Genomic DNA, 27,339 nt, shown 5'->3' with positions numbered 1-27,339 from the left:
GTCACGTCCTAAGTAGAGAAAATCTACAGAGCTGCCATCTATTGGGTTTAACTTGGTTTCATGAAATTTTAAAATACAGTTCAGATTTCTTTTTAAAGTAGATGTTGTTGCTTCACTCTTACTTCTTAAGAACCAGGGAGCAATGTGAAATTTTCCTATTGTGTCTTTCCCAGTGAGCATAATCTCTACTGTTTCTTCCCCTTGCTTGATCAATCCGTTTCTCAAGATCATATGCCACAAAGAGAAGTTGCATTGCTAACAAAGTATAACCCCACCCCACCCCACCCCACCCCCCAAAAAAAACAGAAAAGAAAAAAGGCCAGGTTTACCACATGGGACATTTATAAAATGACTGAGGTATCAGAAATACGAAGACTTTAGCCACAGAATAAAGAGCCTCAAGTTTTCTGCACATAGGATTGTAGTTACGAAACAATGATTAGGATAATGTATAAGAGAGTCATCTATGAAATAAGTTAGAACTGAGGTGTACATCTTTGGACAACAAACCATCCTCTGAGGGTTCCTGGGTTCCTATCTTATTAAACGAAAAAAGCCGATAAAATACCTGGCAGAGTAAGCCTCAATTAATGATGTACATCAACCCATTAGATACTGGATGTAAAGAATAAAGAACCTTATACTATTTCTGCACACTGATCTTGAACATCACTTTGACTGCATACAGTCCTTTCTGAAGTGTAACAGAATCCTGAGGCAGGCAGACAGGTTAGATAGGTACATAGGAATTAAGTATATATAAAGTATTTATTGAAGAGATAAAAAGCCACATTTGAGGGGCAGGGTATATCTCAAGTGGTAGAGTGCATACTTAGAATGCATGAGGTCCTGTATTCAATCGCCAGTACCTCCTCCAAATATAAATAAATAAACCTAATTACCTACCCCCATAAAGAAAAAAGAAAAAAATAATTTAAAAAAGCCACATTTGACCTGTCTCTCCATATCCTCAATACTTTTATCTCTTAAAACCTCTAGTTTGAAATACTCAAATTTAACAATTGTCCAAACCACCAAGAAGGGTGACAGGTATCATAACATAGAATACATTCTATAGAATTAAATACATTCTATAGAATTAAATACATTCTATAGAATTAAATACATTCTATAGAATATATTTAGAATTTAGCATACAGACTATATATAGCCCAGTCACTTGGTACTCAAAATGTAAGCCAAGGACCAGTGGCATGGGCATTACCTGGGAGCTTGTTAGAAATGCAGAAATGCCCCACTCTGGACTTACTGAAACAGAATTGGAAATATGGGGATGATTTGAATGTACATTAAAGTTTGAAATACACTGACTACTGGGCTTTTCAGATATACTGACTTATCCATCATTTTTTCCACAGTCACCACCACTTAATTGACATTGTAGTTTCCAAAAACTAGCTTTTAAAAGCTGAAGTAGTTTTCCCTCTAACAGTAAGGCCAATATGCCCAAGGCAATTTACAGATTCAATGCAGTCCCTCTCAAATTACCAATGACATTCTTTACAGAGGTGCAACAAAAAATGTTAAAATTTGTATGGAACCACGTAAGACCCCAAATAGCCAAAACAATCTTGAAAAAGAAGAAAGGAGCTGGGGCATTCATGCTCCCTGACTTCAGACTATATGACAAAGCTACAGTAATTAAAACAATATGGTCCTGGCACAAAAACAGACACACAGATCAATGGAACAGGATAGAAAGTCCAGAAATAAACCCACACATTTATGGCCAATTAATCTATGACAACAGAGACAAGAATATACAATGGAGAAAAGACAGTCTCTTCAATAAATAAATGGTGCTGGGAAAACTGGACAGCTACCTATAAAAGACTGAAATTAGAACATTCTCTAACACCATATACAAAAATAAACTCAAAATAGATTAAAGACCTAAATGTAAGACCAGATACTATAAAACTCCTAGAGGAAAACATGCAAAACATTCCTGGACATAAATCACAGCAATATATTTTTTGCATCAGATCCTGCAGTAATGGAAATAAAAGCAAAAACAAACAAATGGGACCTAATTAAACTTAAAAGCTTTTGCACAGCTAAGGATACCATCAACAAAACAAAATGACAACCTACAGATTGGGAGAAAATATTTGCAAATGACACAATTGACAAGAGACTAATCTCCAAAATATACAAACAGCTCATACACCTTACTCATCAAAAAGACAAGCAACCCAATCCAAAAATGGGCAGAAGACCTAAACAAGCAATTCCCCAATGAAGACATACAAATGGCCAATAGGCACATGAAAAAATGCTTAGCATCACTAATTGTCAGAGAAACGCAAATCAAAACCACAATGAGATATCACCTCACACAAGCCAGAATGGCCATCATTAAAAAGTCTACAAACAGTAAATGCTGGAGAAGGTGTGGAGAAGAGAATCCTCCTACACTGTTGGTGGGACTGCAAATTGGTACAACCACTATGGAGGATAGTATGGAGGTTTCTTAAAAAACTAAAAATAGATTTACAGTGTAATCCAGCAATCCCACTCCTGGGCATATACCTGAAGAAAAATATAATTCAAAAAGATACATGCACCCCAATGTTCATAGCAGTACTATTTAAAATAGCCAAGACATGGAAACAACCCACATGTCCATCAACAGATAACTGGATAAACAAGATGTGGTATGTGTATGTATGTATGTATGTGTGTATATATATATACACACATATACATACATACATATACACATACATACAATGGAATACTACTCAGCCGTAAAAAGAATAAAATAATGCCATTTGCAGCAACATGGATAGACCCAGAGATCATCATTCTAAGTGAAGTGGGCCAGAAAAATAAAGAAAAATGCCATATGAGATCCCTTATATGTGGACTTAAAAAAGGAATTGAGGAATGGCAAAATTGGAGTCAGCTATGAGGATGTGAGAAAGTTTTCTGTGATGAGATGAGGGTAACAGCTAACAAACAGATGCACCAGAGGAAAAGGATTGGGGTAGGGATAAAGTGGGAGTTTGGGATTTGCAGATACTAACTACTATGCATAAGATAGATAAACAGCAAGTTCCTACTGTACAGCACAGGGAACTATATTCAATACCTTGTAATAGCCTATAATGAGAAAGAATATGAAAAAGGAATATGTAGACATTTATGTATAATTGAATCACTATGCTGTACACCAAAAATTAACACAACATTGTAAACTGACCATACCTCAATAAAAAACAAACCAACAGTAAGGCCCATAGTTTTCCTAAGACGGCTTCATAAGCCAGCAAAACCCTTGGAGCCATTGTCTACAGTAGCTAGAGTGATCTTCTTAATTTTAATTGGATCTTCAGCTCAAAACTCCTCAGTAGCCAGGGGGGCGGAGGGTGGGAACAGATAGACTGGGATTTCAAAATTGTAGAATAGATAAACAAGATTATACTGTATAGCACAGGGAAATATACACGAAACGTTACGGTAGCTCACAGAGAAAAAAATGTGACAATGAGTGTGTATATGTCCATGTATGACTGAAAAATTGTGCTGAACACTGGAATTTGACACAACATTGTAAAATGATTATAAATCAATAAAAAATGTTAAAAAAAAAAACACAACAACTCCTCAGTAGCATCTCACCACCCTTGAAATAAAATACCAAATCCTTGCATAGTATTCAAGTTCTCATGTATTCCATTACACAGCTTTCAGTATGGTCATCAATCAAGCTCTTTTGTGCCCCAGGGCCTTCAGAGGCTGTTCTGTTCCTCCTCTAGGAGAGCTTCTTTCCCTCCCCCTTCCCTTTGCCCTGTTAATTTCTACAAATATTTCAGGTCTCAGTTTAAATGTTATTTCCTAACAGAGGTCTTCTTTTTGGCCCCAGTGAAAACCAGGATCCTTTGTTATGCTCCGTCAGAGAACCTTATATTTTCCTTTGTTGAACTTAGCACAACTTAAAATTTTATAGTTACATTTTGTTTAAGCATAATGCCCGACTCTCCCACTGAAAAAAAAGCTGCAGGAAGACAGGCCACGCCTGTTCTGATGATCACTTGTATCTTCAGTGTCTAGCACAGTAGGTACTTAATACTTACTTTTTTCCCAGCTTTATGGAAGTATAATTGATAAATAAAATTATATAATTTAACATATACAACATGATGATTTAATGCATGTATATACTGTGAGATGATCAATGCAATATGGTTAACATCCATCACCTCACCTAATTGCCATTTCTTAATGTATGTGGTAAGAACACTTAAGATCTACCCTCTTAACAAATTAAGTTACACTACAGTCTTAGTAACTATAGTCACCTTGGTGTACAGCACATTCCAGAACTTATTCATTTTATAACTGAAAGTTGATATCCTTTGGCCAGCATCTCCCCATACTTAATGCTTATTAACATAGCAATCTCTACGCTAATGGCGTTCGTAAGCATAAAATGCACTAAGGACTATATGTATTCATTTGTGTGCATCCATTTTGCCTAAGAGAAAGCATTTTTAGAAGATACATTCACTCTTTTAAGCTACCAATGGGTCTAATGAAACTATTCCTTAACCTAATGATTTGAAAGAGAAAATACAGTTTGCCCAAGAGCCAAGTAAGGTGTGATAGTATAACTCACATTGGACACACACATTTAAAAAAACAAACAAAAAAACCAAGTGGTATAACTTGCTGTCACCTATATCCAGGGGAAATGGAAGCACCAGTGCACAGGAGCAATACAATTTTCCAGTCTCTTTTTTCTTTCCTCTGTTTTATAATTCCAAGAGAGCCTCTGATCAGTGAGATGCAGCACACATAATTTTAAAATAGTAAGTGAATATATTACAGTGGTCAAGAGTGAGGTCTTAAGGTAAAAAAGACTTGAGTTCCAATACTGGATATTACACTTAGTAGCTATATAACCATGAAGCTTTTATTTTTAACTTATTTTCTTTATCTGTAAAATGGGAATAATAATAGTACTCCTTAACATAATCACGAGCATCTTAATCTTTCGTTTTAATCTTTTCATATCTTTGTATTTACCATACAGTTCACCTAGACAATCAAAGACTTGGAGCAATTTTATGCAGTTACACAACCAATACCACAATCCAGTTTTAGAATATTCCTATCACCCCTGCAGAATTCCTTCCTGCCTGTCTGCAGTCAATTCTTGCTCCTACCCCCAGCTTCAGGCAACCACTGATGCACTTTCTCTATAATTTTGCCTTTTCTAGAAATTTCACAAAAAGGGAATTTTAAAATACATAGCCTTTTCCATCTGGCTTCTTTCACTTAGCATGTCAAACCCAGCTCTTAACCACACCTTCCAATCTGTTCTTTCTCCAACATTCTTCATCTAACAATGGGCACTTCTAAGTCCAGTAAAAAATTCTCAGGTCATTCTTAACATCTTTTTATACATCCCCACACTGAATTCACTATCAGTTCATGTCAATGCTACTACCTCCAAAATTTATTTTTGAATCTATCAATTACTTTCCTATTGCCACCACCTGAGACAAAGCCACATTAAATACTGTTATAGCATCCTATCTGATCTTCTTACTTCCTCTTTTGCTTTCTGTAAACCCTGTTTCACATGTAGAAACCAAATAATCCTTAAAAAAGTAAATTAAATTATATGCTCTCTTTGTGAAATACAGTGCTTAGTACCAGGACTGGCTACACAATTTGCGGGACCAGTGCAAAATGAGAACAGGGAGCTCCTTGTTTAAAAATACCTAGAATTTTAAGATGATGACAGCAGAACTTTAACCCAAATGCAGGGCCCCTCTAAAAATGGGAGTCAGTATGATGGCACAGGTCACATGCTCATGAAGCCAGCTTTCCTTGGCACAGAGAGGCTCTCCATAAGTATTACCTATTATTTTTAAAATATTAGGTAATTATCTAATATTATTTATTAGAGTCATTAACATCAGAAAATCTTACTCATGATACTATTAAATTACTGAATTCAAGGCAAAACTTATATGTATCATCCCCTAAAAATCGAAATATTCTCTAATAATCTTTGAATTCAATCTAATTTGCTTATTTGAGGAACATCCTAAGGTCAAATTAAGGGATCATTCAAGGAGAAATGGCATAAAAACATATCAATAGATCAACCAAACACGTATCACAATTCAGACAGAATTTGGTGAAAGCTGAAAGGTTTATCCTTAATATTATGTGTAATTTACCTGAAGTTTATGTGAAAAATACTTTGCATACTTTGATTTAAAAAGATATTCCTGTGAATTATGAAATTATCTCATTAAAATATTTTAGAACTACCATCAGTGATTTAAACATGCTATTCTATTCTAGTCTTTATCACACTAGTACTCTCTTGTTTATTATACCACAAACTTAAATATACCAGAAAACTATCCATAAAAAGTGCTAAATTTGTCCACATGAAAATTCCCTAAAAGACCTAAAGTCTCCTTAGAGAGATGGAATTTGTTTAATTTTTACCAATCATGCTGTTATTATACTGGTATCTAAATTATTATCAGTTCTTACCAAATAGGTAGCCTTATATGGCTGGGTTGTTTATTTTTTCTAAAAAAAAAATCGATTCCTTTCAATATATAATGGTAACTTTGAGAAAAAAGTGTGACTTTTTGATCTTTAAAATCTTCTGGCATGATACAGGAGTTTTTTTTTTAAATTGTGAATCACTATACTGTACACCTGTAACTTGTACATTATAACTTATATGTTATACATTATATAATATTGTGCATCAACTATACTTTAGTTTTAAAAATAAAATAAAAATTTTAAAAAGAGAAAGGGCAAATACAAAAATACATATGAAAACACGACATAAAATAACATGACAGAATTGAAATCAAATATATCTGTCATCTCAATATATGTAAGTGGGTTTAACTCATCTATTTTTAAAATGGTTTTCAAAATAGGTTGCAAAGCCCAGTCCAACTCTAGGCTGTATACATCTAAGATAAAATAATGCAGAAAGATTAATAGTGAAAGGATGGGCGAAGAAAAGCACACAAGAAAAATATAAATATTAAAAATCTTAATATCTGACAACATGGAATTCGGGACAAAAAGCTTCAAACAAGATACGGAGTACTTATTAATGCCAAAGGCTACAATTCACCATGAAAATTTAAGTTATGAATATCTATGTGCCAAAAAATGTAACAGTTCACATACTAGAACTATAGAGATACAAGGAGATTTAGACAAAGACACCCCATGGCAAGGCCCAGCTGTAAGGCCACGCAAGAACACAGGATTGGAAATACACTAAATGTAGCCAATACTCAATTCACCAATCACTTGGTTTACTGCACACAATTAGCATACAGCACAGGTTAGTCAAAGACATAAAAATAGAAAAGGGGTAGCGAACCACCTCAAGGGGAAGTCCCAGGAGGCATCTCAGCAGTGCCCTCCAGTCCCCTCGAGTGGTCTCTACTCAGACAGTCTCCAGCAGTGTCAGTCTGGAACAGCTCTCAGCAGTGTGGAGTTGGCTGCTCCAGCAAGAAGTCTTCAAGTCGCCCAACTCAATGGTCTTATTTTAAGGACTCCACCAATATAGGGCATAATGGTTACACCCCAGGGGGATCTTGTCTCTACTGGTTGTTCCAGTGAAGTCTTTCGATAGATGTTACCAAACAAATTCCTCACCTAAAGTAACACTTAATTTTTTACATTAAGATATTCACACATCTACAACAGATATTCAAAACAACTAATGTGGAAGCTCACACTGGCCACTGTGACTCCATTTTGAACTGCTAAACATAGAATTTAAGCTATGAGTTTCTAACACAGTGAGTAGGAATCACAACACAAAAGACACCACATCATAACACACACTAAGAATAAAAGGATTTGATTTCACCTTTCCCAATCCAAAACAGATCAAGTGGTCAAATTAATGAGGATCCAGAAGTCCCAACAATACAATCAAAAAGGTAGATGTCATTGTTATATATCAGATAACACGAGAATAGAGAACATACTTTCTTCTCAGGTGTGCTCTGAGAAATTCCCGCATACACACAAGATTATAAATTAGACCACAAACCAAACCTCATTAAATTCCCACAGTAAAAATAATATAGATAGCATTGTACAATAACACAATAAACACTGATATTTATAACACATTCAGAAAACAAAAAAAGTCTTTCTATATGGGTGTGTGTGGGAGGTCTGTATTAAATAATTCCATGATCAAAGGGAAAATAGAAATTCAAAACTGCACAATTTCTAGAAAACAATAATAATTAACATATTACAGAAGAACCTATGGGTATAGCTAAAGTAGTACTCAAAGGAAAATTTATCTCTTAAACAACTACATCAACATAAATGAAAGAACAATAAGTGAAGTAAACAGCTGGCTGGGGTAGTGCTGGAGGGGTTAGAGTACAGGTCAGTGGTGGAATGTGTGCTTAGCACACATGAGGTCCTGGGTTCGATCCCCAGTACCTCCATAAAAAAAAATTAAAATAAACAAACCTGATTACCTCTCCTCCACCAAAAAAAAAAAAAAAAAGAGAAAAAAGAAAAAATTCTCAGCTGGCGAAAAAGCGAGAAAAATAATTTTTAAATAAACCAAAGGAGGGGGTGTTGAAGATGGCAGAGTAGTAGGACCATGAACTCGCCTGTACTCACCACCACAACAAAACCACAACTGACTGCCAAACAACCATTGGAAAAAAAGAAAAAAGAAAAAGACTGGAACCTAGCAAAAAACATCCTCCCCAAATGGAAACACAAAGAAGGAACCACAGTGGGATGGCAGGATGGGTGCACTTGTGACATAATCAGGCTCCACAACCCTGGGGTTGGCAACCCACAAGCTGAAGAACAACTAAGTCGCAGAGGCCCTCCTGCAGGAGTGGGGGCCCCAAGTTCCACGCCACGCTCCCCAGCTCGGGGTTCCAGCACTGGGAGGATGAGAAACAAGGACATCTGGCCCTGAAGGCCAGCGGGCTCAACTCCAGGAGCTCTGCGGGACTGGGGGAAACAGAGACCCCATTCTCCTGGGAAGCTCACACAGAATCTCCCACACACCAGGCCCAAGGGCAGAGGCAGCCACCCCACAGGAACCTGGGCCAGACCCACCCAGTGATCCCCAAAGTTCTCCTTGGGGGGCAGGGGCAGTGTGGCCAGCCCAGGGGACACAAAAGCTGGTGGCAGACACTCCAGGAGTGTCCATCCACGTGAGCTCTCCTGGAGGCTCCAATATAGGAGTTTTGTACATGATAAAGATGGGATCTCAAATCACTGAGACAAAGATGAAGTTTTTAATAAATGATACTGGGACAACTGGGTAGCCACTTAGGATAAGTGGTAAAATTAATTCCATGTGTCAGCACACACACGAATAAAGTTCATATAGGTCAGGGATCTAAATCTAAAGACTGAAACACCACACAAGTACTAGAAGAAAACTATGATAATTGTTTCTATACCTGAGTGTAGGGCAAGGCTTTCTATTACTCAAAACCTAAATGTAATACAAGAAAAGACTGGATCATTTGATTATATGAAGAGAAAAATGAAGGGGAAAAAAGACTGCATTGCAAGCATACCAAAAAAAGTTGAAAGCAAATAACGTACTGGGAGAAAATACTTGCAACTTTTATCTTGGAAAAAAGGCTAATATCTCTTATATAAATTTTTACATCATTCTGTCACTTTCTTGAAAAACTAAAAAGGCTTCAGGATATTGATTAGGATTGCATTGAATCTGTAGCTTCAGTTTGGGAAAAATTAACATTATTGAATTTTTCAATCTATGAACATAGTTTCTCTCTGAAGTATTTTAATTTCTCTAAGCACTGTTTCGTGTTTCTCAGTGTGCAGATGATTTTCTGAGTGTTTTGTCCTAACAGAAGAATAAATATAAAACATGAACAAACTTTTTAAAAGAGATAGACTAACTCTTAAACATTTGAAGAGGTATTTAACTTCAATAGTAATGAGAGAAATTCTAATAAAACTACTTTGAGATTTAAAAAAACTGATCAGATTGGCAAAAATTAAAAAGCTTGACAACACACCCTGCAGATGAGGCTATAAGAAAATAAGCATTCTCACCTATTGGAATGCAAAATAGTACAGCCTATATGGAGGGAATTAGTTCTATCTAACAGAACTACATAGGCATTTACCCAATGACTTATATATCTCGCTTTTGGAAATGTACCCTAAATAGACACCTCTAAAATTATGAAAATACATATGCACTAGGTTATTCATTACAGCATTATTGGTAACAGCAAAAGTATTGGAAACTACCTCAATGGAAAACAATAGTTGGTTAAACAGACTATAATATGTACACATACAATGAAGTTTTATGAAACTATAAAAAGAAAAGATCTTTGTAAATTGATACAGAATGATTTTGAAGATATATTGTTAGCGCAAAAGGCAAAGTTAAAATTTTTTTCCTGACAATGTGGAACTAACCATTGATGAAAATATATGGAAAAAATATTTTTTAAACATTGGCTCAAAAGAAGTACAAGATAGAGAAGGGAAGCAATGAGATGAGCCCTAGGATCTCTGGGGTTTTTTTCCCTAGAGGCAATTTTCAGAGAAAAAAAGGTTGAAAAAAAATAAACAGAGTTTCAACAACTCTGTGGGGAAAAATATCAAGCGGTCTAACATAAGTGAAATTGGAGTTCTATATGTGTGTGAGAGAAAGAGAGCGTGCGTGCATGTGTGTGTGAGAGAGAGACAGAGAACGGGACAGAGGGAGAGAAATGGTATCTGAATAAGTAAAATCCAAAACTTTCTAAATTTAAAGAAAATTATAGACCCACACAATCAAGAAGCTGAAGCATCCTATACCCTAAGTAGGATTAAACACACCATAAAGAAAATGCACCGTAAGGAAACACACCAAGGTCCATCATCATCATTTCTGAAAACCATTGATAAACAGAAAAATTTAGAAGCAGTAAGAGGAAAATATTAAATAGAGGGGAACAAAGAGAAGAAACATTCTACACTTCTCAGAAATAATGCAAGGCAGAAGAGAGGAACAGTATCTTTAAAGTGCCAAAAGCAAAAACAAAAAACAAAAAAAACTGGCAACCTAGAATTCTATATCTATCAAAGGTAACTTTCAGAAATGAAGGTGAAATCAAGGTTTTTTTTTCAGACAAAAAACCAAGAAAATTTGCAACCAGTAGATCTATGCTGCCAGAAACATTAAAGGAAGCTCTTTAGTCTAAAGGAAAAGTGATACCAGATGGAAACTTGTGTCTATGTAAAGAATCAGTGACAGAAATGATAAAAATGATATTAAAGACTTCTCTTCTCACTTTCTAATTTCTTTAAAAGATAACTGATTATTCAAAGCAAAAATAGTAACAACATATTGTGGAGCTTAAAATATTGCAGAAGTAAAATGTGTGGCAACAATGGCACAAAAAAACAAAGGAGAGAAATTGAAGTATACTATTATAGGGAACTTACATTATATGTGAAGTAGTGTAATATTATTTGAGTTTTATTACCTTTATGGTTATAAGTTAAAGATGCATAGTATAAGCTGTAAAACCACCACTTAAAGAGGATATCTAATAAACTATTATCAGAGACAAAATGGAATACTGAACAATACTCAATCTAAAAGAATGCAGGAGGCTCTCTGGTCAAGATGGTGGAGTAGTAGGACCATGAGCTCCCCTATCCTTGCAATTACAACAAAACCACAATTGACCTCTAAACAACTATGGGGGGAAAAAAAAGACTGGAACCTAGCAAAAAAGATCTTCAACTGGAAACAAAGAGGGAACCACAGCAGGATGTGTAGGAGGGGTTTGCTTGCAATATAATTATTCTTCAGCTTGTATGGGGTCTGATTAAGTCACAGAGGATCTCTCATAGGAGTGAGAATTCTAAGCCCCACATCAGGCTCCCCAGCCCAGGGTTCTGGCATTGAGGGGAGGAGACCCCAGGACATCTGGTTTTGAAGGCCAGTGGGGCTTGGCTCCAGGAACCCCACAGAACTGGGGGAATTAGAGACTTCACTCTCTTGAGAAGCATATGCAGAATCTCACATGTGCCAGGTCCAAGGGCAGAGGCACTGGTTTTGTGGGAAACTGGTCCACACCTACCCGCTGGTTTTGGAGGGGCTCCTAGGGAGGTAGGGAATGGCTGCAGCTCACTCAGGGGACAGACATTCCTAGTGTTTATCTACATGAGCTTTCCTGGAGGCTGACAACTTGATTGGATCATTAGCACCAAGCCTAACCCCACCTAACAGCCTGTAGGCTTAAGAGCTGGGAAGCCTCAGGCCAAACAACATACTGGGTGGGAACACCATCCAGTATGATAGCAGGAAAATCTCCAAACACTTGGAAATAAAACACAGTTCTAAATAATCCATAGGTTAAAGAGTAAGTCTCAAAGGAAATTTTAAAATACATTGAACTGAATGAAAATTAAAATACAACATATCAAAATTTATGGGCTGCAACTAAAGCATTCCTGAGAAGGAAATGTGTAGCACTAAAGATAAAATTCTCAAATCAAACTATAATCTTACCTCAATAAACTAGAAAAAGAGCTAAATAAACACCGAGCAAGCAGAAGCAAAGAAATAAATGCAAGATTGTAGATCAATGAAACTGAACTTCTAGGTACATATCTAAGATAAATTATAACATATATTCATACAAAGACTTGTAGCAAATGTTCATAGCAACATTTTTCACAATAGACCAAAACTAGAATCAACCCAAATGTCCATCAATGGATGAATGGATAAACAAAATGTAATATATATTTACAATGAAATACTATTTGACAATGAAAGGAATGAAGTGCTGATAAAAGCTACAATGTGGACAAACCTCAAAAACATTATACCAACTGAAAGAAGCCAATGCAAAAAAACTACACATTTTATATGAAATTTCTACAAAAGGAAGAACTATAGAAACTGAAATCAAATCAGTGATTTACTGGGACTCAGGCTGGTAGTGGGAAATTACTGCAAGAGAGCACAAAGGAAGTCTTTGCAATAAAAGAAATGTTCTAAAACTGGATAGTGGGGATGGTAGCATAAACATAGAAAGTACTAAAACTTGTATAACTTGTCACCCTCAAAATGGGTGAAGATTATTATATGTAAATTAGACCTCAGTGAAACTGCTTTAAAAGAAACAGAAAAAAACCAATGGCACAAAAAGCTGGTTCTTTGAAAACTAGTAAAATTGGTAAATAAACTGACAAATTCTATCAAGATTGACAAAACAATATCCACACTGAAATGGGGAATATCACTTCAGACCTCAGCAATATTAAAAAGAATATAAGGGAATATTATTAACAACTGTTTGCACATTAACTTAACAATTTAAATGCAATGGACCAACTGCTCAAAAATAAAAGCTACCACAACTTACCAATGTAAAATGGATAAATTGTCCTATAGCTAGGAGAAAAGTTGAATTTATAGTTTAAAAAATTCCCCAAAAGAAATCTAAGTCCAGATAGTTGCACTTGAGAATTCCAAAATTGTAAAGAAGATTTAACACCAATTCTGCAATTTCTTCCCCCAAATAGAAGAAAACACTTTCCATTTCACTTTATGAATCAAGTATTACCCTGATATTAAAGCCAAACAAAGACAGCACACAAAAAAGAAAACTATAAACCAACATTCCTCATGAATATAGACACAAAAACCCTTAAAAAAATATTAGCAAACAGAATTAAGAATATGCAAAAAGAATTACACATCATGACCAACTGGAATTTATTCCAGAGATGCAAGGCTGTTCAATATTTTAAAATTAGTTAATGTAATTCACCATAGTAACAAGCTCAAAGAGAAATATCACATGATTGTATACACTGGTGCAGAAAAAGCACGTGACAATTTATGGAAAAAAAACCCATTTATGAAAAAACCCACCACCCTCAGAAAACAGAGAATAAGGGACACTTTCTCACTTTAATGAAGAGCACCCACAGAAACCTACAAACATTACACTCAATAGTAAAAGACTAAATCTCCCTCCCTAAGACTGCGAACAAACCTAAGATGTCCACTATCACTATTCTTTTTCAGCATAATACTAGAAGTTGTAGCCAGTGCAATAGGCTAGAAAAAGACCAAAAAGACACAGATTGAAACAACGTGATACTGTTTTATTTGCAGATGACATGACTGTCTACATAGACAATCCCAAAGAGTCTACAAAAAACTCGTATAAACATTAAGTGACTTCAGCAAGGTCATGGAATAGATCAACATGTAAAAGTCAACTGTATTTTTATACACTATCAATGAGCATATGGAATTGAAATTAAAACCTAACATCACTTACAATTGCTTAAAAAGTAAAATTCTTAGGTAAAACTCTAACGAAATATGCACAGAACCAATAGGCTGAAACTTACAAAACGCTGAGGACAGTGATCTAAGAATATCTAAATAAATGGAGAGAAGGAAATATAATATTCATGGATTGAAAACTCAGCATAGTCAATATCAGTTCCCCCCACTTCAGTCTCTAGGTTTGATGTGATTCCTATAAAATATGAGCAAGGTGTTTTTTCTAATACAGACAATCTTATTCTAAAAGTTGTATGTAAAGGCACAGCCCTAGAATAGCTAAAACAATCCTGAAAAAGAAGAAAAAGTGAGATGAATTATTCTAATCAATTTTAAGACTTACAAAATAGTTACAGTAATCAAGACAGTGTGGTACTGGAAGAGAAACACATACGTAGTTCAATAACCAAGAAATAGCCCCACACAAGTAAGGCCAACTAGTTTTTTTTAAGCCAAAAAGATTTATTGGCTAACATAACTGAAATCCAGAAGAAGATGTGCTTAGTGTGATCCAGCACCATTAATATGTCACCCAGGAGTTGATTTCTTTCCTTCTTTCTATTTAACATGTAATAGTATTCTTCATAATATAGCTTCACACTAAGGCTGCCTGCCTCCTCCTGTGATCTTAACATGGCTGCTGTCAACTCCTGCATACTTCCATTTCCTGAGGAATAAAAAGTATCTTTCTTAAATCCCCACCATACTCTTCTCTTCAACTTTGTTAGGCCAACTGATTTTTTGACAAAGGTGCAAAAGTGATTTAATGTAGGAAGGGTAGTCTTTTCAACAAACAGTAGTGAAACCATTGGTCACTCATAGATTAAAAATTTACTCTCAACCTAAGCATCATACCTTGTCCAAAAATTAACTCAAAATGGATCATATGTGCCAACATAAAAATTAAAACTATAAAACTTTAAGAAAACAAAGGAGAAAAATCTTCAGGATTTAGGGTATGTGAACAGTTCTTAGATATGACACCAAAAGTATGATCCATAAGATAAATTAATAAATTGCACTTCATTGAAATTTAAATGTTTTGCTTTAGGAAGATCCTATTAAGAGGATGAAAAGGCAAGCAATAGACTAGAAGACAGTATTTCCAAACCAATGTCTGACAAAGGACTCATATCTAGAATATATAAAGAACTCTCAAAATTCAACAACAAAAAAAACAACAGAAGATGGGCAAAACACATAAACAGACTTCTCACTGAAGAAGTGATGGTAAATAAGAATATAACAAGATTCAATATTATTACCCATCAGATAAATGCAAACTAAAACTACCAAGAGAAATCTTACACCTATTAGCACAGTTAAAACAGAAAATAGTGACCATACCAAATGCTGATAAGAATATGAGAAAAGGCATATCTCATAAATTGCTGTCTGGAATGTAAAATGGTGCAATCCTCTGGAAAACAGTTTGGTAGTTTGTTATAAAACTAAACATACATTTACCATCTGATACAGCCATTGCAATCCTGGGCATATATGCCAGAGAAATGTAAACTTAAGGCACAAAAACTTATATACAATGTTCATAGCAGCTTTGTTTGTAATAGCTCCAAACTGGAAGCAACCCAAATGTCTTCCAAGAGGTAAATGGCTAAACTATGGTATGTCCATAAAATGGTACACTACTACATGATAAAAAGAAACAAACTCAATACCTGCAATAATTTTGGTGGCTCTCAAGGGCATTATGCTAGGTAAAAAAAAAAAAACAAAACTCAAAAATGTTATATACTGTATCCTACCATTTATATAACATTTTACAAATGACAAAATTGTAGGAATGGTAAACAGATTAGTGGTCACCATGGATTAGGGCAATATGAGACAGTTCTTTGTGGTGATGGAACAGTTCTGTATTTGACTGTGGTGCTGGTGGTGGTTATACCAATCTATGCACGTTATAAAGTTAGAGAACTATTCATAGAGACACAAAAATGGGTGCATGTAAAACCGTTGAAATTTGAATAAGGTCTGTAGATAGGAAATTAACATTGCTACAGATTTTGATAAACTACAGTAAAGTAAGATATTACTGTTAGGGGAAGTCAAGTGATGGATACCTGGGACCTCTCTGTACTAGTTTTGCAACTTCCTGTGAATATAAATTTAAATGAAAGTTCAATAAAAGTTTAAAAAACTGTATGTACTTAATAATACAACTTAATATATGAAACAATGTATGATACAAAAACTGATATACCTGAAAGGAGAAGGAAAAACCTATACTTGTAGTTGAAGATTTCAACTCTCCTCTGTCAATGATTGATAGAATGAGTAGACACAGAATGAGTAAGAATACAGAAGGCTGAACAACACTATCAACCAACTTGATCTAGTTGACACAATTGTAAAACACAAAAATCACTAATAGCAGAATATATGTTTAGGTGTGCAAGAACCATTAACCAAGATAGACTACAGCCTGTGCCATAAAACAAATTTTAACAAATTTAAAAGAGTAGAAATCACGCAATGTTATTGGGTCATAATAAATTAAATTAGAAATTGCTGACAAAACATATTTGGGTAATCCTCAAATATTTGGAAATTAAATAACATTCTATTATGTAAACTATGGGTCAAAGAAGAAATTATAAGGTGTATTAGAAAACATTTTGAACTTTAGTGGAAACATAACATCCAAAATTAGTTGGATGCAGCTAAAGGTCAGAGAAAATTTAAATACTCATTAGAAAAAAATGTAAAGTCAATGATCATACCTACAATCTTAAGCAGTTAGAAGAAAAGGGTATATTAAACCTAAAACTGGTAGAAGGAAGGAAAAATAGAGTGGAAATTAATGAAATAGGCAAACAGAAAAATCAGTGAAATCAAAAACTATCACCTTAATAACAAAATGAAGCAAAGAAATTGTAAGAAAGTTTACTACAGACCAATCTACTTCATAAACTTATATGCAAAAAATTTTTTGCATAATATTAGCATACTGAGTCCAGCAATATAGAAAAGACTAGAATATTATAACCAACTTGGATATAGTCTAAAAATGCAAACTTGATTAAACATTCAAAAATCAATCTGTAATTGCACCTAAATACATACAACAAATACTAACAGACACAGGGAGAAATTAATGGGAATACAATAATAGTAGGAGACTTTAACACTCCACTAACATCACTGGACAGATCTTCCAGACAGAAAATTAGCAAGGCAACAGAAATACTAAATGATACAATAGAACAGTTATATTTAAATTAGTATTTTCAGGACATTACATCCAAAAAACCAGAATATATATTCTTTTCAAGTGCACATGGAACATTCTCTAGAATAGATCACATACTCAAACACAAAACAAGCCTCAAAAAATTTAAGAGGATAGAAATTATTTCAAAGCATCTTTTGTGACCACAATGGAATGAAACTAGAAATCAGGCACAGAAAGAGAAATGAAAAACAAAAAAGATTGCATGGAGATTAAACATGATACTAAGAAACCAATGGGTCAAGGATGAAATCAAAGAGGAAATTAAAAAATATCTTGAGACAAATGACAGTGAAAATACAACCACACAAAATCTATAGTATGCAGCAAAAGCAGTCCTCTTAAGAGGTAAGTTCATAGAAGTATAAGCCTTCCTCAAAAAAATAAGAAAAATCTCTAATAAACAACCTAACCTACCACCTAATAAAATTAGAAAAAGAAGAACAAACTTAAAGTCAGCACAAGGAATAATAAAGATAAGGGAGGAAATAAATAGAGACTAAAAAAAAAAACAATCAGTAAAATGAAGACCTGTTTGTTTTTTTTTTGATAGAGTAAACAAAAATCAACAAACCTCTGGCTATGCTCACCAAGAAAAGAGAACCCAAATAAATAAGAAACAAAACAGGAGAAATAACCATACCACAAAAATACCAAAAACTTAAGAAAATACAGTGAACAATTATATGCCAACAAATTGGATAACCTAGAAGAAATGGACAAGTTTCTGAAAACGTACAGTCCATCAAAACTGAATCAAGAAAAAAATAGGTAATTTGAACAGACCAATTACTAAAAGTAAAATAGAATCTGTAATTAAAAAAACAAACAAACAGAAAAATTCCCTGCAAACAAAAGTCCAGGACTGGATGGCTTCACTGGGGAATTCTACCCAACATACAAAGAACTTACACTGATTCTTCCGAAACTCTTCAAAGATTAAAGAGGAGGGAACACTCCCAAAGCCATTCTATGAAGCAAACATTACTCTGATACCAAAATCAGACAAAGATACTACCAGCAAAGAAAATTATAGGTTAATATCCTTCATGAATACAGATGCAAAAAATCTCAACAAAATACTAGCAAACCAAATCCAACAACATAAAAAAGATCATACACTATGATCAAGTCAGATTCATCCCAGGGTCACAATGATGGTTCAGCATACGCAAATCAATCAATTTGATACATCACAGAAACAAAAGAAAGGACAAAAGCCACATGATCATCTCAATAGATGCAAAAAAGCATTGATAAAATTCAATATCCATTCATGGTAAAAAGAACTCTTACTAAAGTGGGCAGAGACAGAACATATCTCAACATAATAAAAGCTATTTATAGCAAACCCACACCAATGTAATTCTCAACAGTGAAAAGTTAAAGACTTCCCACTAAAATCTGGAACAGGACAAGGGTGCTCACTCTCACCACTTCTATTCAACATAGTATTGTAAGACTTAGTCATACCAATCAGACAAAAAAATAAAAAGGATTCAAATTGGAAGAGAAGAGGTAAAACTGTCACTATATGCAGATGATACAATACTACATACAGAAAACCCTAAAAACTCCGCACAAAAACTACTAGAGCTCATAAACAAATTCAGCAAGGTAGCAGGTTGTAAGAGTAACATACAGAAATCTGTTGCATTTCTTTACACTAACAATGACGTATCAGAAAAGGAAAGTAAAAGAACAATCCCTTTAAAAATCACATCAAAAAAATAGAATACTTAGGAATAAACCTGCCCAGGGAGGTGAAAGACTTATACACTGAGAACTATAAACCACTGATAAAAGGAAATTAAAAATGATTTAAAGAAACGGAAATACATCTCATGTTCTTGGGTGAGAAAAATTAATATTGTTGAATAGCTATATTACCCAAAGCAATTTCCAAATTTAATATGTTCCCTATCAGATTATACAGGACATTTTTCACAGAACTAGAATTTAACTAATCCTAAAATTTATATGGACTCACAGAAGACCCAGAATTGCCAAAGAAATACTGAAGAAAAAGAATGAAGCTGGAGGCATAACCCTTCCAGACTTCCGACAGTATTACAAAGCTACAACAATTAAAACAGTTTGGGACTGGCACAGAACCAGACATAAGGATCAATGGGACAGAATAGAGAGCCCCAAAATAAACCCACACACTTACAGTCATTAATCTTCAACAAAGAAGGCAAGATGGAGAAAAGACAATCTCTTTGCCAACTGGTGTTGGGAAAGGTGGACAGCTGCATGTAAATCAGTGAAGTTGGAACACTCCCTCACACCACACACAAAAATAAACTCAAAATGGCTTAAAGACCTAAACATAAGACAGGACGCCATAAACCTCCTAGAAGAAAATACAGGCAAACTATTCTCTGACACATATAGTTGCAAAGTTTTCCTAAGTCAGTCTACCCAGGCAATGGAAATAAAAGCAAAAATAAATAAATGGGACCTACTTAAATTTATATGCTTTTGCACAGCAAAGGAAACCATAAACAAAAAGACAGCCTATGGAATGGACAAAATTTTTGCAAACAATATGACTAACAAGGGCTTAACTTCCAGAATATACAAACAGCTCATACAACTCAATAGCCAAAAAAACCAAAAACCAAAAAACCCAAAAAACAGCAATAAAGAAAAGGACAGCAGACCTAAACAGACATTTCTCTAAAGATATAAAGATGGCAAAGAGGCGTATCAAAAGATCCTCAATACCACTTCTTATCAGAAAAATGCAAATCAAAACTACAGTGAAGTATCACACTGATCAGAATGGCTATCTTTAAGAAGTCCACAAAATGATAAATGTTGGAGACAGTGTGGAGAAAAGGCAATCCTCCTACACTGTTGGTGGGAATGTATTTTGGTGAAGTCACTATGGAAAACTGTATGGAGATTTCTTAAAAAACTAAAAATAGACTTACCATATGACCCAGCAATCCCATGCCTGGTCCTATATCCAGAGGAAACTCCAATTCAAAAAGATACATGCACCCCAACGTTTACAACAGCACTATTTCCAACAGTCAAGACACAGAAACAACTTAAATGTCCATCAACAGATGACTGGATAGAGAAGTTGTAGTATATATGTAAATGGACTACTATTCAGCCATAAAATAGAACGAAATAAAGCCATTTGAAGCAACATAGACGGACCTAGACACTATCATACTATGTGAAGTAAATCAGAGAAAGACAAATATCACATGTCACTTTTATGTAGAATCTAAAAAATGACACAAACTCACATAGAAAACAAACCTATGGTTACCAAAGTGGAAAGAGTGGAGGAGGGATAAATTAGAAGTTAGGGATTAGCAGACAGAAATTATTATATACAAAATAGATAAATAACAAAGTCCTATGGTATAGCACAAGGAACTATAGTTAATATCTTATAATAACCTCTAATACAAAAGAATATGAAAAAGAATATATATATGACTGAATCACTATGATGTACACCAGAAACACGACATTGTAAATCAAGTATGTCAATTAAAAAATCCATCTTTAATTTACCATATTAACAGAGTAAAACAGAAAAGCTCTATAATCATTTCAATAGATGCAAATTTTTTTTGACAAATATAACCCTCATTAATGATAAGCTCTCAACAAACTAGGATTAGAACTTTCTCAATCTATGTTTATGGAATCTTACGGTAAAGACTAAATGCTTTCCATAAGAAAAGATCAGAAACAAGGTAAGCATTAAAAATAAATAAATAAAACTAATCACCCCCCAAAAAAAAGATTAAAAAAAAAGAATAAACAGATCTTAAAAAAAAATAGGTATGTTTTAAAAAAAAAAAAAAAGAAGAAACAAGGCAAGAATTTCCACTCCTATCATTTCTATTCAATTTTGCCCTGGAAGTTGTAACCAATGCAATAGGGCAAATAACAAAATAAAAAGGCATACAGATTGAAAAGGAAGAAATAAAACTATATTTGCAGACAACATGTTTGTATATTTAGAGAATCCTAAGGAATCTACCACAAAAAAAACCTTCTAGACCTAAATAGGCAATTTATTAAGCGCCCGGAGTAGAAGGTCAATATACAAAAATTGTAATTCTATATGAAAACGAATATATGTATGCATATGCATGACTAGAACATTGTGTGGTACGCCAGAAACTGACACATCGTAACTGACTGTGCTTCAATTAAAAAATTACTTATAATTCTATATACTGGCAATGATCAATTAGAGAATGACATTTTTAAAATGCCATTTAGAATTGCAGGAAACATTAAATACTAAGCAATAAATATATCAAAACATAAAGATCATCTGCACACTGAGAAACATGAAACAGTGCTTAGAGAAGTTAAAATACTTCAGAGAGAAGCCATGTTCATAGATTGAAAAATTCAATAATGTTAATTTTTCCCAAACTGAAGCTACAGATTCAATGCAGCCCTAATCAATATCCTGAGACCTTTTTAGTTTTTCAAGAAAGTGACAGGATGATGTAAAAATTTATATAAAAATCAAAAGATCTAGAATAGCAAAAACAATTTTGAAAAGGAAAGCAAAGTTGGAGAACTAACACTACCTGATTTTAAGACTTTATTACAGTACTATAAACATATGTACTAGAACAAAGATTCCAGAAAAAGACTATATACGGTCAAATGATTTTTAAGGAAGGTGCCAAGATTATTTAATGGGGAAAGGATAGTGTTCTCAGCAAATTTTTTCAAAAGGACAACTGAATATTCCTTAGGAAAAATATGAACCTTCACCCTTACCTCATACCATATACAAACATCTACTCAAAAGGAATCATATACCAAACTTTAAATGACAGATCTATAAACCTTCTAGAATACAGTACAGAAGAAATCATCAGAACTTTACAATAGGCAAAGACATCTTTCAAAGGGCCTAGGAAATACAAATTATAAAAGAAATTAATAAACTGGACTTTATCAAAATTACAACTTCGGCTCTTCAAAAGACTAAGAAATTGAAAAGTCAAGTCAGTCTTTAAGTCACAATATCCACAAAATATGTATATGACAAAGAACTCACATCTAGAATATATTTTTTAAAAACTAACTTAATTTTAAGACAAATAACTCAGTTAAAGACAAACTAGAGATTTGAACAGACTTCAAAAAGAACACAAAAGCCAATAAGCACTTGAAAAGATGTTCAGTATCTTTCGTCAGAAGGAAAACATATTAAAACCACAATGACACAGTACTATGCACCCACCAGAATGGCTAAAATTTAAAGGTCTGACAACAGAAAGCATTGTACGGGATGTGGAGCATGTGGAACTCTCATATACTGCTGATGTGAACGTAAACTAATAGCACCACTTTGAAAAATAGTTCTGCAGCTTCTTACAAAGCTAAATATAGACCTCCCATATAATATGACCCAGCAATTGTGCTTTTAGGTATTTATTCAAGAACTTTAAAACGTAAGCCCACAAAAAGACTTGTACATAAATGTTCTGTATCACCTTAATTCAGAGTAACACCAAACTTGGAACAACACGTATGTCCATCAACAGGTGGGTGGATAAACAAATTGTGATGTATCTATACAATGCAATACTGCTCAGCAGTAAAAAAGGAGAAAGCTACTGGTATATGCAACAATGTGAATGAATTCCAAAAATATGTTAAGCAAAAGAATGCATATACAAAAGAGTACATGATGTAGGATTCCGTTTAGGTCAAATTCTGGAAGAGGCAAAACTAATTTATAGTGACAGGAAGCAGATCAGTGGCTGCCTGGAGCCAGGGATGTGAGGAATTGATTTTGAAGGGGCATGAAGGAACTTTTTAGGATTATAATAGAAATGTTCTATATTTTGATTATAGCAGTGGTTACATAGTTGTAAATATTTGTCAAAATTCATTAAGATGTATAATTTTTAAAGGTACGTTTTATTACATGTAAATTACACTGCAATAAAACTGATTTTTAAAATTTCTAAAGCAAGTTGCAAAAATGTATATGCAGTCAGTTCTCACTCTGCGTGGTAGTGCAGGACTGTAAAAATGACATGCAAGCTGAAATTGTTTAATTATCAATGCAGGAAAGTATGGTTGTTCCATGGCTTTTAAAATTTTTAAATAAAAACATTAAAAATTCTCTTTTAGGGAAGTAAAATAGTAAAACGAATATTTATTTAGTACATTGTAATCTAAAACATTAGAGCCACTGAGAATTAAAGGGTTTTGTTTCTTAATGAAAAACTTATCAACAAGATTTAAGAGGGTTTTGCTTCTTCTTATCCTGTAACTTACAATATAGAGCAAGCATCTTTTCTATGCCTTGGCAAAATGTCATACACCTTTCTATGTTTGGATCAACATCCAACATTTTATGTATTCTTTGAGCTTTCAATGCCATGAAGTATCTCTGAGACTTCCTGTAATGTGAAGTTTTTTGCTGGTGTCATTTTTTCCTGGGACATATTTATGCTTTTCATCACAACCACTCTCCTCACTCGTGTCATTAAGTTCACCTTCACTAAATTCCTTCGGCTGCATGTCTAGAGACTCTTGAAGGCAGCAGTGTCAACCTTTCCATGGTCAGCTACTTCTTCTGTAACTCCATCTATGGTCAATTTGAATTTTTACTGACAGCCTTGTCACTTTGGTTTCTTGGCTGCAGTTTCATGTTTGCTGGTCAGTTCTCTCTATACATTTTTGTAAAATGTCATGTGGGTTTATCACTGGGAGGTAAGAAGCCAATGCAACTACATGCTCTGCTGTCTGCTCATGAACTCAACAGCAGGTGCATAGTAACCAGTCACCAACAGACTGAAAGAAGCCACGTGATTTGTCACCTGATCATGGTGCACACCTGTTATTTGCACAGAAACTTGTGGACTGAAAGGCCAACAGCAAAATTTGTACTTTATGCAACTACTCAGTTCCTATACCATGGTTACTGCAGTTTGGACTGTTTTTAGGAGACTTGTCTGTGTGGTAACTGAAATTTGTATATATTCCAATTGTTCAAGCCATGAATGACTGCATAGTATGTTACTGCTTGTGTAAGAAAGAAGAAATAAGAAAATACAAATATGTGGGGGGTTTTTGTGTGGTTTTTTTTTTTTTCCACAAAAAGATATACAAGGAGGATAACCAGAAACTAATGAAACAGATTATCTACAGTAAGGGTAAGAACAAGGCAGAAGAGATAGGGGAGGAGAGAATTTCCTGACTACACTTTAAAATACTTTTGACTTTAATTATGTGAATGTTTTACATACTTAAAAAATACTAATCAACACTAATCAATTTTAGAGTATGGAAAAACTCCAAAATTACATACAATAGAAATAAACTTCCCTTTATTTCAAATGGATAACATAACCATCCTATATGCAGCTTTCAGCAAAGTACCTTGACTGATTGAAGCCAGGTGTTTCAGTTTGAGCTGCCCTACGGGGGAAGTCCACATGGCAAATAACTCTAGCTAACAGCCAGAAAGGAACTGAGGGCCTCACTCCAACAATCCACGAGGAACTGAATCTCACCAATAACTATGTGAAATAAGAAGTGGTTCCTCCCTCAGTTAAGCCTTCAGGTGAGATAAGCTAACGCCTTGGTTGCAGCCTTGTGAGAAATACTGACGCACAGGCACCCAACAAAGCCATACAGAGATTCCTGATCCACACATTTTTAAGATAGTAAATGTTTGTTATTTTAAGCCACTAAGTTTTGGGACAATTGGTTACACAGCAATGGATAATATACTACAAAAAAAAAAGGGCCTAGTTTAGACTCACAGACACAGAAAACAAACTTATGGTTATCAAGAGAAAGGGGGGGGAGAGGACAAATTAGGAACTGGGATTAGCAGGTACAAACTACTACATATAAAGTAGACACACAACAAGGTCCTACTGTACAGCACAGCAAACTATATTTAATACCTTCTAATAACCTATAATGAAAAAGAATATATATATATGTATATATAACTGAATCACTATGCTGTACACCAGAAACTAACACAACATTGTAACTCAATTATGCTTTAATTAAAAAAGAAATTTAAGAAGTTCCTGGTTTAAATATAATCACTAGGAAGCATAAAGCAAACCAAATTTAAGGGCATTCTACAAAATAAATGGCTTATAATCTTTTCAAAACGGCAGTGTTTTAAAAGACAAAGCAAGTCTGAGGAACTGTTTCAGATTAAAGTAAACTAAAGAGACGTGACAACTAAATGCAATGTGGGAGGCTGGACTTTAAAAAATTGCATTAAAGTACGGGTAAAGTTTACAGTAATAGACTACAGATAATCATACTGTATCACTGTTAAACTTTCCAATTTTCATTACTGAAATTCAGTTATTAAAGAATGTCCATGCTTTTAGAAAATACACAATGAAGTGTTCAGGAATGAGACATGATATCTACAACATATTCTCAAATGGTTTGTAAAAACAATCATTTTTGTGTATATACATACATACATATACACACGTGTGCACACATACGAATGATAGAGTTTAACGATAGGTGGGTAAAGGGCATATAGTTATTTGTACAATTCTTGCAACTCTTCTGTAAATTTGAAATCATTTCAAAATAGAAAGTTAAGAAAAACTTGCTGTCAAAATTACAAACCTATTTATTATTTGACCCAGCAATTCCACTTCTGAAAATTTATCCCACACATATACAGCATATGTGCAAAGTATTGTAAGTAGAAGGTTATTCAATGCAGTTGTTTATAATACTCAAAGATTGGAACAACCTAAGTATCAATTTACTAATCAGGAGACTGATAATAGCATGATAAAATACAAAGCAGCTGTTAAAAATACCCAGCTTTCTCATGTATTAAAAGGAAAATATTTTTAAAGGATACACTGTGAAGAAAGCAAGATATAGAACAGTGTATATAGTATGTTCTATCTTTTGTAAGAAAAATGGGAAAATAAAAGCATATATCCATAATTTGCCCATATTTGCATAAAGAAATGCTGAAAGGATACTTAAGAAACTAGTAAAAAGTTTACCTTTAGGGGTATTAGGCTGCATCCCACAGGCCTGCAAGCTTTGTACTTGCCCAGCCGTGAGACTGAAGAAAGAGCCCAGAGACAGTGACAGAGACCGATAATTTGCTGCATAGGGAATCTTACCAGTCAGAAGCGAAAGGTCCTGGAGCAACACCTCACTGTGAAACGCAGACAATTAGCAGGGCTCTGCAATAAACCTCGCTACTAAGGGGAGGAGGCTAACATTTATAGGGGGAAGTGACGTCAAATTGGCTCATCAGTTACCAGGGAAACCAGCAGCTGGGGCAGGGGGCAAACACATGGGCAGCTACTAATTAAACCCTGTGATCAGAGGCTTGGATAGTCAGGTAAGCAGGATGTAAGTGACGTAGGAACTGGTCGAGCAGAGGATGTAGAGAGCAAAAGAACACCCATCTTCAGTGGCCTGACCATACGCTCCATCCCCTACCTACCCAGATCGACCCTTACAATCCTGGTCCACCCCTCTTCCATGATATCCCTGGGGTCAGATACATAGAGGTGGGCTGCAACCAAATACCACAAAAGCAGTACTGAAAACAGCAGCTGAAGAGTATCAAGGGTAAATGAGTACGCTAAAAATAGTCATTTGCCAGGATGAGGGCAAATTTTGGAGCCAGGCGCTTACTGGGTAGATGGAGAGAGAATCTATGGCAGGTGATGTGCTGGTC

General features: G+C 34.6%; 1 protein-coding gene across 21 annotated transcripts in view; it reads right to left on the bottom strand.

Annotated features, from left to right (window-relative positions):
• Positions 1–27,339, bottom strand: part of LOC102508199 (protocadherin gamma-C4) — a 175,705-nt gene that overhangs the window by 33,170 nt on the left and 115,196 nt on the right. The gene's annotated exons all lie outside the window — the stretch shown is intronic.

Source organism: Camelus ferus, chromosome 3 (genome assembly GCF_009834535.1).
Source record: "Camelus ferus isolate YT-003-E chromosome 3, BCGSAC_Cfer_1.0, whole genome shotgun sequence".
NCBI classification, from domain to species: domain Eukaryota; kingdom Metazoa; phylum Chordata; class Mammalia; order Artiodactyla; family Camelidae; genus Camelus; species Camelus ferus.
This window is presented reverse-complemented; position numbering and strand designations above follow the sequence as displayed.